The sequence below is a fragment of the Microtus pennsylvanicus genome, chromosome 12 (genome assembly GCF_037038515.1).
Source record: "Microtus pennsylvanicus isolate mMicPen1 chromosome 12, mMicPen1.hap1, whole genome shotgun sequence".
Taxonomy (NCBI): domain Eukaryota; kingdom Metazoa; phylum Chordata; class Mammalia; order Rodentia; family Cricetidae; genus Microtus; species Microtus pennsylvanicus.
This window is the reverse complement of record NC_134590.1, coordinates 3,451,414-3,463,781: the sequence shown is the minus strand read 5'-3', so window position 1 is coordinate 3,463,781 and position 12,368 is coordinate 3,451,414. Positions and strand designations below refer to the sequence as shown.

The 12,368-nt window shown below is 48.1% G+C and overlaps 1 protein-coding gene across 3 annotated transcripts in view; it reads left to right on the top strand.

Moving 5' to 3' along the window:
- The first annotated feature begins 8,078 nt into the window (after positions 1-8,078).
- The window catches only part of Lrrc8c (leucine rich repeat containing 8 VRAC subunit C), a 77,564-nt gene continuing 73,274 nt past the window's right edge, over positions 8,079-12,368 (top strand). Inside the window, exon 1 of one of the 3 annotated variants that reach the window (XM_075942473.1) lies at positions 8,079-8,352. The gene's annotated coding sequence lies outside the window, so the exon portion shown is untranslated. The remainder of the gene's footprint in view (positions 8,353-12,368) is intronic. The other 2 variants (XM_075942475.1, XM_075942474.1) reach the window with 2 other exon arrangements.

Below are 12,368 nucleotides of genomic sequence, written 5' to 3'. Positions count from 1 at the left end.
ATGCATAGGGAACATGCAGAACATCCAGCTTGTTATGTCTGCCCCCCCTCCCCACACACACACAGTTAGGGTTACAGGAGTGTGCAGAACAGCCAGATTGTTATATGGTTGCTGAAAGCCACACTCCCGTCATGGGGTTGGGTGGCAAGCACATTTAATACAGAACCAGAATCTCTTGAGGCCCTGATGGCTCTATACACACCAGCCATGTCTCCCTCCCAAAAGACACTGTAGCTTCCACAACTTGAAACCGTGTGTTCACATACCTGAGCCCACGGGGGAACATTTCAGACCCAACCCATAACAATTGCCAAGTAATCTGTGTTTGAACTTAGATAACCCAGAACACCTAGTGAGCTTCAGGTGACATAAGAATGTATAAAATTGGGGCTGGAGAGTTGGCTCAGAGGTTAAGAGCATTGTCTGCTCTTCCAAAGGTCCTGAGTTCAATTCCCAGCAACCACATGATGGCTCACAACCATCTGCAATGGGGTCTGGTGCCCTCTTCTGGCCTGCAGACATACACATAGACAGAATATTGTATACATAATAAATAAATAAAAATAAATATTAAAAAAAGAATGTATAATATCCCTTCTTATTAGTTTATTCTGTGAATTAATCCACAGACAACCTGTAAACCACAGTGGGCTTTACCTGGCAGAAAAGTCATCTCTGTTTAAGAAAATATAGAAACTAGCTTGAGGAAGGCAGTCTATTGCAGGTTCTCGCCAGGAAGGGGGTGGAGGGTGGGGAGACAGAGAGAGGCGTTTCCTAGAACAATTCAGTGTTTCAGCAAACATTAACAGAGTGTCCTAAATTTAATTAAGTTCTGACTCTGTCTATCTGGAGATAGCATCATCCCTCCTAGGCTGCCCTCTACCTGGCTTCAGATAGTATGGTGGTTTCAAAGAAAATGACTCCCAAAGTGAGTGGCAGTATTAGGAGGTGTGGCTTTACTGGAGGAAGTGTGTCCTTGTTGGAGGAAGTGTGTCACTGAGGAGGCGGGCTTTGAGGTAGCTTCACTCAGTGTTCTAGTCAGACCGCTTCCTGTTGCCTGCAAGATGCAGATCTCTCAGCTACTTCTCCCGCTCCCTGTCTGCTTGCATCCTGCCATGTCCCACCATGACGATAACGAACTGAACCTGGGAACTGTTAGCAAACCACCCAAAGAAATGTTTCCCTTTTTAGGAGTGCCCAGCAAACCGTAGGCTTGGCCCCACCTGGAAACCCACCTCTTCAACAGAAGGCCATGTTCAGTTGAAAGGGGCTTCTAAATAAATCACAGAAGAAACCCCCTTTATGAAATTTAATAAACCGAGGACAAAACCCAGAATGTAAAGGATCTCGCATAGCTCTAATCACTTAGAACAAAAAGTGTGAAAATTACAAACCAAGAAACATGAATGAAAACTGGAACACGAATATCTTAGACTATGGTGTAATGACTGCATCACTGACTGTATCTATCACTGGTCCACCTGAACCATTCTAAGAATGAGACTTTCTCCCAGTCTATGTGGCATTGCTTAAACTCTCGCAGTCACACGTCACGATCTCTCATTAAGAAGTTTCTGCTGGCCGGGCGGTGGTGGCGCATGCCTTTAATCCCAGCACTCGGGAGGCAGAGGTAGGCAGATCTCTGTGAGTTCGAGGCCAGCCTGGTCTACAAGAGCTAGTTCCAGGTCAGGCACCAAAAACTACAGAGAAACCCTGTCTCGAAAATCAAAAAAAAAAAAAAAAAAAAGAAGAAGAAGTTTCTGCTGGGTGTGGTGCACGCCTTTAATCCCAGCATTCGGGGACAGAGGCAGGCAGATCTCTGTGAGTTCAGGGCCAGCCTGGTCTACACAGTGAGTTCCAGGACAGGCTCCAAAGCTACAGAAAAACCTTTTCTCAAAGGAAAAAGAAAAGAAAAAGAAAAAAAAGAAGTTTGTTTCTTTTTTACCTCACTGTGGTTGGAGATGTGAGTTCTCAGCTTCCTGCTCCGGCTACATACCTTCCAGCTTGCTGCCCCACTTCCCCGCTATGATATAGTCTTATCCCTCAGAAAGTGTAAACCTGAACACATTCTTCTGTTTAAAAAAAAAAGGAGATGGTGGTGTGCACCTTTAATCCCAGCACTCAAGAGGCAGAGGCAGAGGCAGATGGATCTCTATGAGATCAAAGCCAGCCTGATCTACAGAGAGAGTTCCAGGACAGCCTGGAAATGCTGTCTTGAATTTCCTTATCAGTGCTTTGCATTTACAGAGTGAGCAGTGAGACCACCACAAGAGGGTGCATCTGGGATGTGCATTCCCGGGAGCGTGCAAGGGAGTGCAGAACGGAATGAGCCCGGATTAGTGGGTGGCGGTGTTTTCATACAGGCCTCACTTCCTGAATTCAGTCTCTGGGTTCCACGAGGATCAAAAATGAGGAGCTGCACGTGGCAGCTGGAATATAACCGGTCCCCATAATCCCAAAAGGAGGGGCACTATGGGGGTGTGGTTTTGTTGGAGTGGGTATGGCATTGTCGGAGGAAGTGTGTCACTGTGGGGGTGGGCTTTGAGCTGTCCTATGCTCACAATACTACCTAGTGTCTCAGTCAACTTCCTGTTGCCTGAAAGATGTAGGACTCTCAGCTACTGTCTCCAGCACCATGTCTGCCTGCCCACTACCATGCTCCCCGCCATGATGATAATGGACTGAACCTCTGAACTGTGAGTCACCACCTCAATTAAATGTTTTCCTTTATAAGAGTCGCTGTGGTCATGGTGTCTTTTCAACGCAATAGAAACCCTAAGACACTACACGAAACAACTACACAAAGCTGTCTTCTGATCTCCACATGTGTGCCATGGCCCACGTGCACCTGCACACACATACGCACATGCATGCACACACTACATTTTAAAAAGAAAATAAAACTTTTAAAAGAATGGCCGAAAAGCTGCACCACTAACAGCGACAGGTTCGTCTAAAACTCCTGCTTCTTTCTCACAGGATTGAGGAGTTGTGTATAACTCCCAAGTCAGGCTCCTCTAGGTTCACATATAACTCTTTCCCTCAAGGCTATGCGACCTTGGTTTGCTAAAAGAGTTTAATAAGATTTGGCTCATCCTCTGTCAACAGGACACACTGACGCTGCCCATTTCATGGGGCTATGGTGATCGTAAATAAGCCCGTGCAAAGGAAGCTTCTATTGGTCTGTAACATGTACGCCACACACACTGGTTCAAAACTGTTTCCATAGAAAATTTCACAAACAGACTGAACCAAAGTCTTCTCTCTTCTTTAGAAGAATTTAATCTAGAAGCATTTTTCTTAATTTTTACTCCCCCCCCCCCCGTGTGTGTGTTCCTATTTCCACTGTGGGCTCCAGGGCACCAACTCAGGTTGTCAAGCTTGGCAGCACCTTCACCAGCTGAGTTCTCACCTGCCCTGGATCCAAAGACTTAAAGTCTCTATGTTTAGGTCACTGGGCCCATTATTAGGTCATTTGTCTGGTGCCCGTTCGGCTGCCATCACCACGCTACCCAGCCAACTGCCTGAGCAGAGGCCGTTTCCAGGCAAAGGCATTCTTCGCACTGTTTTAGGGGTTGTGATATGGTGTAAAGTAGGGATTTCAAAGCTGTAACTCAAGTTGTCTCAAATTGTTGCAACAATGTTAACAGCTGAAACTTAAAACAGGCTGTTTTCTGTTAGTTCAGTTCCTTCCCACAATGCCAGAAAAGGTCTGGCTAGTGGATGCGTTGATGGCATAGAGGATTCGAGAGTAAAACCCTGGGGGTGGTTTTGACTGAGAACTTAAACTTGACTTTCGTTCTTAGCAAACAGATCAACTGACATTAAAAAGCAAGACAAAACGAAAACAGCACGTTCACCCTAAAGAATAATTCCAGCATTGAAAAGTCAGGTGTTATGGCCCATGCCTGTATAAAATACATAATGTTAGTATAACTTTTAAAGTGAGATTAAGAGTTTTGAAATGTATTAAATTAGCATACAAAATATCTGCCCCACTTTCATATGTATTCTTTACTAAGTACAAATTATTTACTAGCGAGAGTATTCAGATTTCAGAGCCTACAGTATGAGTTATACTGAAGGAATCAGTATAAACCAAATTTTAAAATATTAGAATTTAAGAGAAGGCTCTAGGCTAGGTACTGATAGCAGGTGTGAAGATGTATAATTACAGCTGCCGCTCTAGGGAAGCGCCCAGACTTCATGGTAAAGCAGACATGTAACTAAACGCTGTGAGAACACAAGAAAAAAAAATTTCCAGATGCAAGCACCTGACAAACCGATTCTTTAATTGTGCCTTCAAAGTATGAGGTGACAGTTTGGGGAGTTTTTCTCCCTGAAGCTAACAATAAAACAAGGCAACCACCTCACCATTTCCACACCACTTACAAGATAGCCCCCGTCTCACTGCAGCCCTAAAGAAGGTCTAGGAAGGAGATGAGGGAGCTGAAGTCTAAAGGGAGAAGCTAAAAACGACAGAGCTGGTGGCACGGAATCTGAGCCCAGATGTGCACAGTTCTCACCCCGGCCCTTTAGCCTGGCCCAGTCCAGAAGAGCCTGCTTGAGCTTCCTATCCAAACTGTCTGTGTTTAGCTGTTTACCTGGCATCTGCAGAGTCTGGATGTGGAACCTGAGAGTCTGGGAGCTCAGACAGAATGACAACTTTCTCTAGGGTAGAGGGCTTGCCCAAAAAGAGGCCGCGAGTTTGTCCCCAGTTCAGAGTGGGAGAAAGGGACTGGAGACATGCGTACAAAGTCAAGATAGAATTCCAGTTTAAACAGCCAACAACAATCTCTTCTCTCACTGAAGGTGAACCACAGTTTGAAGATGAAGACTTACAATTTCATACATTTCCCGGACTCCCTCTCCATTAACACCCCGAAGTCAACAGATGAGCCTTTGGACTTTGCCGAGATCTTGAGGACCAAGCACTCACATATGCCGACCGACTGCTGATTCATCCAGGGTTTTTACAGAGAGCTTACTAAGCATGTGGATTAACTGAAAAGACTAGACTTAATGTTCATAAGCTAGCAAATAAGAAAAGATGACCAAAACAGTATAGCGCCATGGCCTTTAGACTCCATATTTAATGTGCACTGTCAACCACCTGTCTATAGATGCAGAACTGTCCTGGTCACACTGGGAGTCTGGTAGGTCATCACAAATGAGGTCTGGGTACAGGCAGAAAGCAACTCTACAGAAGTCTTGACAAAGGGATGCATATTTCATTCCAAAACTTAACATTGTACCTCTTCTTGTGCTTTTCAAGACTGCTAAGAGGAACGATTTCAATAACTGTTCTCAATAAATGTACTGAGTGCTTACAGTGGGAAGTGCTTGGTTCACTCCCTTGGTGCTTTATGCTTATATGGAATCCTCCCAGCTCCCTGTGGTCTATAACTAGATCACTGATGGGTGTGTGAAAAAGAGCAGTTCTAAGAGGAAGAGCAGAGACAAATTCATTTCACCTTCACCAACAATCTAGGGAAGCAGTTCTCAACTGCTGACCCTTTGCGGTGGGGGGGTATGAACAACCCTTTCACAGAGGTTGTCTACCAGCTATCCTGCATATCAGATATTTACATTATGATTCATAACAGTAGCAAAAAATACAGTTATGAGGTAGCAATGAAAATAATTTTATGGTTGGGAGGAGGCCACCACAGCATGAGGAGCTGTGTTAGAGGATTGCCTGTTGGGAAAGTTGAGGACTACTGGGCTAGGGGCTGGTGGTGTCTTAGTAATAGTTGGGATGCTGAAGACAACAGCATGCTGATGTGGCCTGGGGAAGCTTCTGGAGACTAAGATACTGCACAGGAGGTTTTCAGCTTTAGGAATTGCTTTTCTGAGATTTATGTTTGGTGTTTGTGATCCAAACTCAAGGCCGCTGGAGACACTAGCACTGAGCGGCATCCCCATCCCAGTCCCTGCAGTATAAATTGTTTGAATTGGGAGCTACCTCATGGAACAGTTCTGCATCTACCTTGTCGGGGTCCGGTGCTAGCCACGACCCTCAATTATTTCTCTACCAAACCCCAACATAAACTATCTCTCTCTGGACCGGCGTGGAGGACACGAGAATAAAGACACGACTCACATGGTTTCATCGGGAGGGAGATTCTCAGAGATCCCTCATGATATGCTGAGTTCACATCCTGAAGAATTCCTCTCGTTTATTCTCCAAACAACCTTTATACCAAAACTTAATTTCAGGGAAATACCTTAGCATTCTGTCTCCTAGGTAACCAGGTGAATGGCTTTCAGTCTGTCCACAACTACCTGTGTGCTAGCTGTCAGGGAGGCTTGAATCAGCATCTCTATCAGGCATCCTCCAAATTACAAAGAAAGGAGCAACAACATCTTGACCTTTTGTTAGGGCAGTGACAGCCTGTCTGCAGGGCTATGTGACCACCGCAGGTGGGGCCTATGGCTTCAGAGCCTGGCTGCCACACCATATAGAAATATGGGCCTACACTACCTGCTGGGTTTCAGTGTAGTCGGGTTTCTTTTTCCTTCCTCCCTCCCTCCCTCCCCCTTCTTTCCTTCCTTCCTTTCTTCTTTCCTCCCTCCCTCCCTCCCTCCCTTCCTTCTTTCCTCCTTCCCTCCCTCCTTTCCTTCCTTCTTTTCTTTCTTCTTTCTCTATCTCCCTCCTTCCCTTCCTTCCTTTTTTCTTTCTTCTTTCTCTCCCTCCCCCTTCCAACAAACTGACAAAACCAGTCTCTGTCCTTCCCCCAGAGACCCTGAGACACCCCCCCCCCTTGTTTCCACCCCAGGTTGTTGGCTGTCCGAGGTTAATGATGCTCACGCAAGGGCAATTCCCCTAAGGCCTGAAGGGATTTAAGGCTATCTTCGCAGTCACCAACGGAACTGGGATTAGAGACAGTGTAGTATTTTATTTCGTGATCCCTAAGAACAGTTAAGAGCCTGAGGGAGGGTGGGCTTTTCTTTCTTTTTTATCATTCCTTGGGAAGTGATTGCCCTCTAAAGACGCAACTGTGCAAAAGCACACAAACTAATGGCTGTTGGCTGCCCATTTCTTTCCTCTCCTCTGTCTCTCCCAGGCTGCCTGGACAGCATAATCCTTATCATCAGTGCACTGAGGACAGCCAGCTGGGCCTGACAAAGCTCTCACTCCCAGCAGACTCCGCTACCGTTATCTTGTCTGCACCCCCACACACACATCGGGGAATTTTTCTATGTAGGGAGCTGCAAGCTTTCAGAATGTCGGTTTGCGCTTTCGACCTATAATTGGGCAGAGGGATGGAAGGAGAAACCCACGGTTCAAATCAATGGGTAAAATAGCACCCCTCCCTCACAGTCGTACAAACAACAGGTGGTTTGGTGCACGCTGTTAACTCTTACACACACACCACCCTGGCGCACACAATATCGTAGGCGGAGCTTTCATACTGAGTGGCACCTGCTGGTCAGAGCCCAGAAGCCCATCTGGCAGGGACCGGCAGATGGGGACTCCTGCCAGTGGGACACCAGGCTTGAGGTTGTCCAGGGACTTGAGGCTTCGTGTACTATGGACATTGGGTTTTTTCTTTCTCCTCTGTCCCTCTCAGTGTATCCCACCGCCCTCTCTACCCACTTCCTCAACCTTCGGTTCTCCGGGGAAGGGTTATCTCCATTCTGACCCTCCAGCAGTTCCCGGAAGGGCTATTTTTAGCAATGGCCACTCGCTCCAACTAAGCTTCAGGAGGAGCTGCGGTGTGGGAGTCGACGCCGCCCGCACAGAAGCCACCCGCTTTCTGGCATTGTTAGGGATGCGCATGGGAGGCTGGGGATGCAGCTGGTTTCCTCTGCAGTGCCCGCTAGGTGGGCGGTTCCGAGCAGCGCAATCATCCAGCGGCGGAGAGGTTTGCTTTCCCGGTGCGAAACGCCGTGTTCATCAGCCAGCTGCAGCGCAGGCCCGCCCGCCTCGGGCGCCGGGTGGTCTCTGCAGAGGAGGAAGTTCCCGGGCACCGCTGCCTGCGTCACAGCGGGGCTGGCACCGCGGCGGCGGCTCGGCAGGCGGCAGCGACCCCGGGGCCGGGCGCTGGGCGGCGCTGGCTACCGCGGGCCAGGCTGTGCGCGGGGCGGCGCTGGAGGCGGCACCGCTCGCGGCCGGGGAGGCACCGGGGAGGAGGAACAGGGCTGCGGAGCTGGGGCGTTAGCTGCGTCCCGGCTCGGAGCCCGCGAAGAGGACGAGGACCAAGGCTCTGCCGTGGCCGCGGCCGCAGCACTCTGGGCGCGACAAACCATGAGCAGCGACACAGAGGTCGCTGGCCGCCGCTGAGCCCAATCCGGACACAGCTCGCCGAGCCCCGGCACCTTCTCCTGCCAACACCCTCGCCCCCAGAGGTAAGGACTGGGGACTCACGGAGGGATGGAGAGGGACGGCCGACACACGGCCACTCGACTCAGTCCTCCCGGCGCGCCCCAGCCCGGATGCGCCCACCCCGCCTCATTCGTGTCCCTGGCTCCTCCGGGCTCTGGGACAGGCACAATGTGGTCGCCTGCCCAGCGTGCGGTCCCGGGAGCCCGCCAATCCCAACCCCACCCAACCCACAAGGGTCCTGGGATCCGTGTCAGGGACCCCCCCAGCCTGGCGCCTAGCGCAGCTCGACCGCACCAGGTTCTGGGGACTGGGGGAGGGGCGCACGAGGAGAAAACGCGGTCGCGGTAGGGATGGCCTGGGCGAGTCTCCTTTTTCCATACCTTCAAAATCCCAGAGATGCTGGGGCCTGTTTTTTTCTGCTCTTTCACACAACGCTCTCGCCTCCCAGGAATGCCTGAAGTTACACTTTTTTGAGGAAGGAGGGGGAAACCCGTGGTCTCCGTGGTGATAGAGTGAGCGCAAGCCCGCTCACCTGCAGGACCAGGGGGGCGGGGGGGGGGCTGCTGCGCATCCCAAGGCCCGGAGGTCAGGTGTGTAGGCCCGCAGTTGCGGCCAGGACATCTGCCTTCATCCCAGACTGAGCCTTGCTGATCCGTCGTTTTCTGTGGTTCCCAGAATAGAGGTGTTCGAGATGGAGCCAGTCCCCCAGGAGCCTTAGGGTGTGCTCTGTAAATGCCTTTCTCTTGTCCAATAGCCAGTTCTTCACACACACACACACACACACACCCCACATGCTCGGCTGTGTTCCTCAGATTTCAGTTATTTTCAAATCCTCCGAGTTTACCTGGCTTTTCAATGGCTCAGCCCACCCCTGGTCCCTATGTTTATGCGGATGTTTTATTAGAGGGTGAGGGCAAAACTTCACTAGATTTCCAAGTCCTTAAGCATTTTACCCTCACAACAAATCGGCTAAACACTTTCGGGATCCTATCCTTAAACTGGAAAAAAATAAGACTTAAGTGATCATTGTGACAGTTTGGCTCGGAGGCTTGCAGGACCCGTTAGAGCCTGCAATAGTCTAAGAAGTGTGGCCCCAACTGACGGTTGCTAGCGTTTCTGCCAGGTATGCAGTGGCTTTCAGAAGCTGGAACAGGACTTCAGAGTGGACCAGACATTGAGATGCCATCTAGGTGACAGGAATACAAGTGATTTTAAACCTCTTGGTTCACACCAGTCTGCAAACCGCCAAGCCTCTCTTATTCTCTAACGACTTGTACAAAGCTATGAAACCTGGCTGTAATCAGAACTTCTTAGACTCTTACCCAGATTTGCAATCCATGCTGGACCTGTGGACAAAGCTATCGGGTTAGATGTACACAACTCCGTAATAGTAGTATGATAATAGAATTTCTTATGACTTAAGACCAGCTGGGAGGTAGAGGGCAGTTTTGCAAGCACAAATATTTCCCTTTTTTTATATCCTAGACTGACAGCAGGTAGGGCCACCATCTCCATGGCTGTGAAAGGCAGTAAGCATGATTTACTGTTCTTTTATCGATAAAATCACCTGAAGCCTTTGCTAATGACATTAATCTGTTTCTCAGACTGATTGTGCACTTTATTTAACCAAATCTTGTGAGTTTTTGTTTTATTGGTCTCATGTAGCCCAGACTGACCTCAGATTTCCTATTTACCAGAGGATGGCTTTGAATGTCTGATCTTGCAAGTGTTGGCTTTAAGGGGAGTATGCTACCATGTCCATGTCCAGTTTATTCTGTGCTGGTGACTGAATCTGGGCCTTTATGGGTACTAGCCAATCTTATCAATTAGTTGCATTCCAAAGAAGAGCTTTTTCTTTTCTTTTTTTTTTTTTTTTTTTTGAGATAAGGTTTCTCTATGTGGCTTTGGAACCTGTCCTGGTACTTACTCTGTAGCCCAGGCTGGCCTCGAACTCATGGGATCCACTTGCCTCTGCCTCCTGAGTGCTGGGATTAAAGGTGTGCACCACCACTGTCCACTGTAAAATTTATCTTTTCAAACAACACAGAGCCAGAAATATTCTTAACTCCGAAGGCCCAGTTTTTATAAAATTATTATGGCTGTTTTATTGGTTGAGACAGGATTTCTTTGTGTATCCTGGCTCTCCTGGAACTTGTCCTGTACCAGGCTGGCGTCAAACTCAGAGGGCTGCCTGCCTCTGTCTCCCGAGTGCTGGGATTATAGGCATCAGACCCATCGATGGTTTTTAAACCTTTTGTAGTATTTTAATCTATAGTCATTGGTGTCATTATAATATAACCCAAGTTTAAAGAGAAATGAGGTGAAATTTCTACTTAATCCAGCGAGACTTGTCTTAATGATTTAGTGTGCGGCATCTCCTTAATGTAAACTGGCTGTCCTGATATCTTTCCATCCACCCTGAGAGAGATGGTGCTGTATCCATTTTATAGAATGGAGCTCAGAGTGTATGACTTGCCAAAGGCCGTGCAGCTGGAATAAATGCTAGGTGAACGCAGACAGTGTTTGAGTTTAGGCACTACGTCACTCTGCAGCTCAGGCTTGCCTCACAGTCCTGGTAATCCTCCTGCCTCAGCCTCTTGATTGATAGGGTTGCAGATGTGAATCTCCATACCTGGTTCTCTTGAATTTTTAATGTTACACTTTCTCCCCACTATCTAAGGCCCCCTCTTTTTCCTCTGACCTAAATATGCTTTTAACTAACAGTAACACCTTCACTTGAAAACGGAAATTAAGAACAGATAGTGACCTCTCTAGGGTATGCCAGGCCTCTGCTATGCAACACAATTTGAATTTTGAATAAGGACAATTACTTCCAAAGCCTATGTTCTTTTGACTGATTGTAATTAAGTGAATAATTTGAAACACCCCAGTGGACCATTCTGTCCTGCCCATTGGCTGGGCTTGTCCACATGGCAACAGTGTCTCCTGGACTGTAACACATTGCCAGGGTTTCCTACTTCTTCTATGGAATGCTGGCTGAGTCTCTAGTCTTGGTTCATCCCTGATGGCATGTTACAACCCATGAGGATGACATTCCTGTGGATGTGTCTTTGATGCCACTTCTTTTAAAATATAAATGGTGGCAGTGCCTGGTGAGACATTCTGTAATCCCAGCACTCGGGAGGCAGAGGCGTGAGGATTGCTACAAGTTTAAGGTGAGCTTGGTCTCCGCATTGTGAGTTCCAGGCTGGTCTGGGCTACAGAGGGAAGCCCTTTCTCAAAAATAAATAAGTAAATAAAGCATTAACATATATCATAGTAGAATATCTGCATCATTTTAAGTTGGACTGTTGTACAGAGCTTAGCCCCAGGTAGGCATAGTCGCTGTCAACTTCTAGATGCAGTGCAAAATAAGTATTCAAAGGGCCCACGGGATTGAGCCATGCCGAGCCCCCGTTTCCCTGTGTAGTGGAGTGTTAGAGTCTGTGTCGTGTATGAATTAGATGAAGCAGTACCCGTGAAGACAGCGCCCTTGTCTAGCAGAGGAGCAGTAAGGACTCCTTCTCTGTAACCGTCTAGATGTCTAGAGCCCACGGAGGTCTCTGCTATCACTTTCTGTGTTTTTACCTGCAGGTGGTGATTAGTCAATCTGTCATAGACTCACTCTTCCTCCAGCTATCCGGGGTTGGTCTAAATCCGTTTTTAGCATATCTAACTTTGAATAACATCCGTTCTTGAAGTCTTGAGTTAGACGCTCTCTCACCTTTTTTAGTGTTTCCTTTGTTCTGCGCCACATATTTTAAAGAACTTACTAGAACTGTATCAGTGGATTGGAATGTGTATGCTTTGGCAAACAAGTGTTCCTGTTTTTTGCCGCTCAGGGTCTCGCAGCCTTGCTTATCTCTCAAACACGACGAGGATGCCAGTATCTCCCCACCACACACCTCACCCTCCACCACATCACTCCCCTCTGCAATACTGCGCAGCTAAATGCTCCCTCCTCTCCAGCCTCTGACCTCCCTCTGTATCTTCCCTCAGTCCAGTTGCACTTCCAACAGGAGCTCTAATGCTTCCGTTT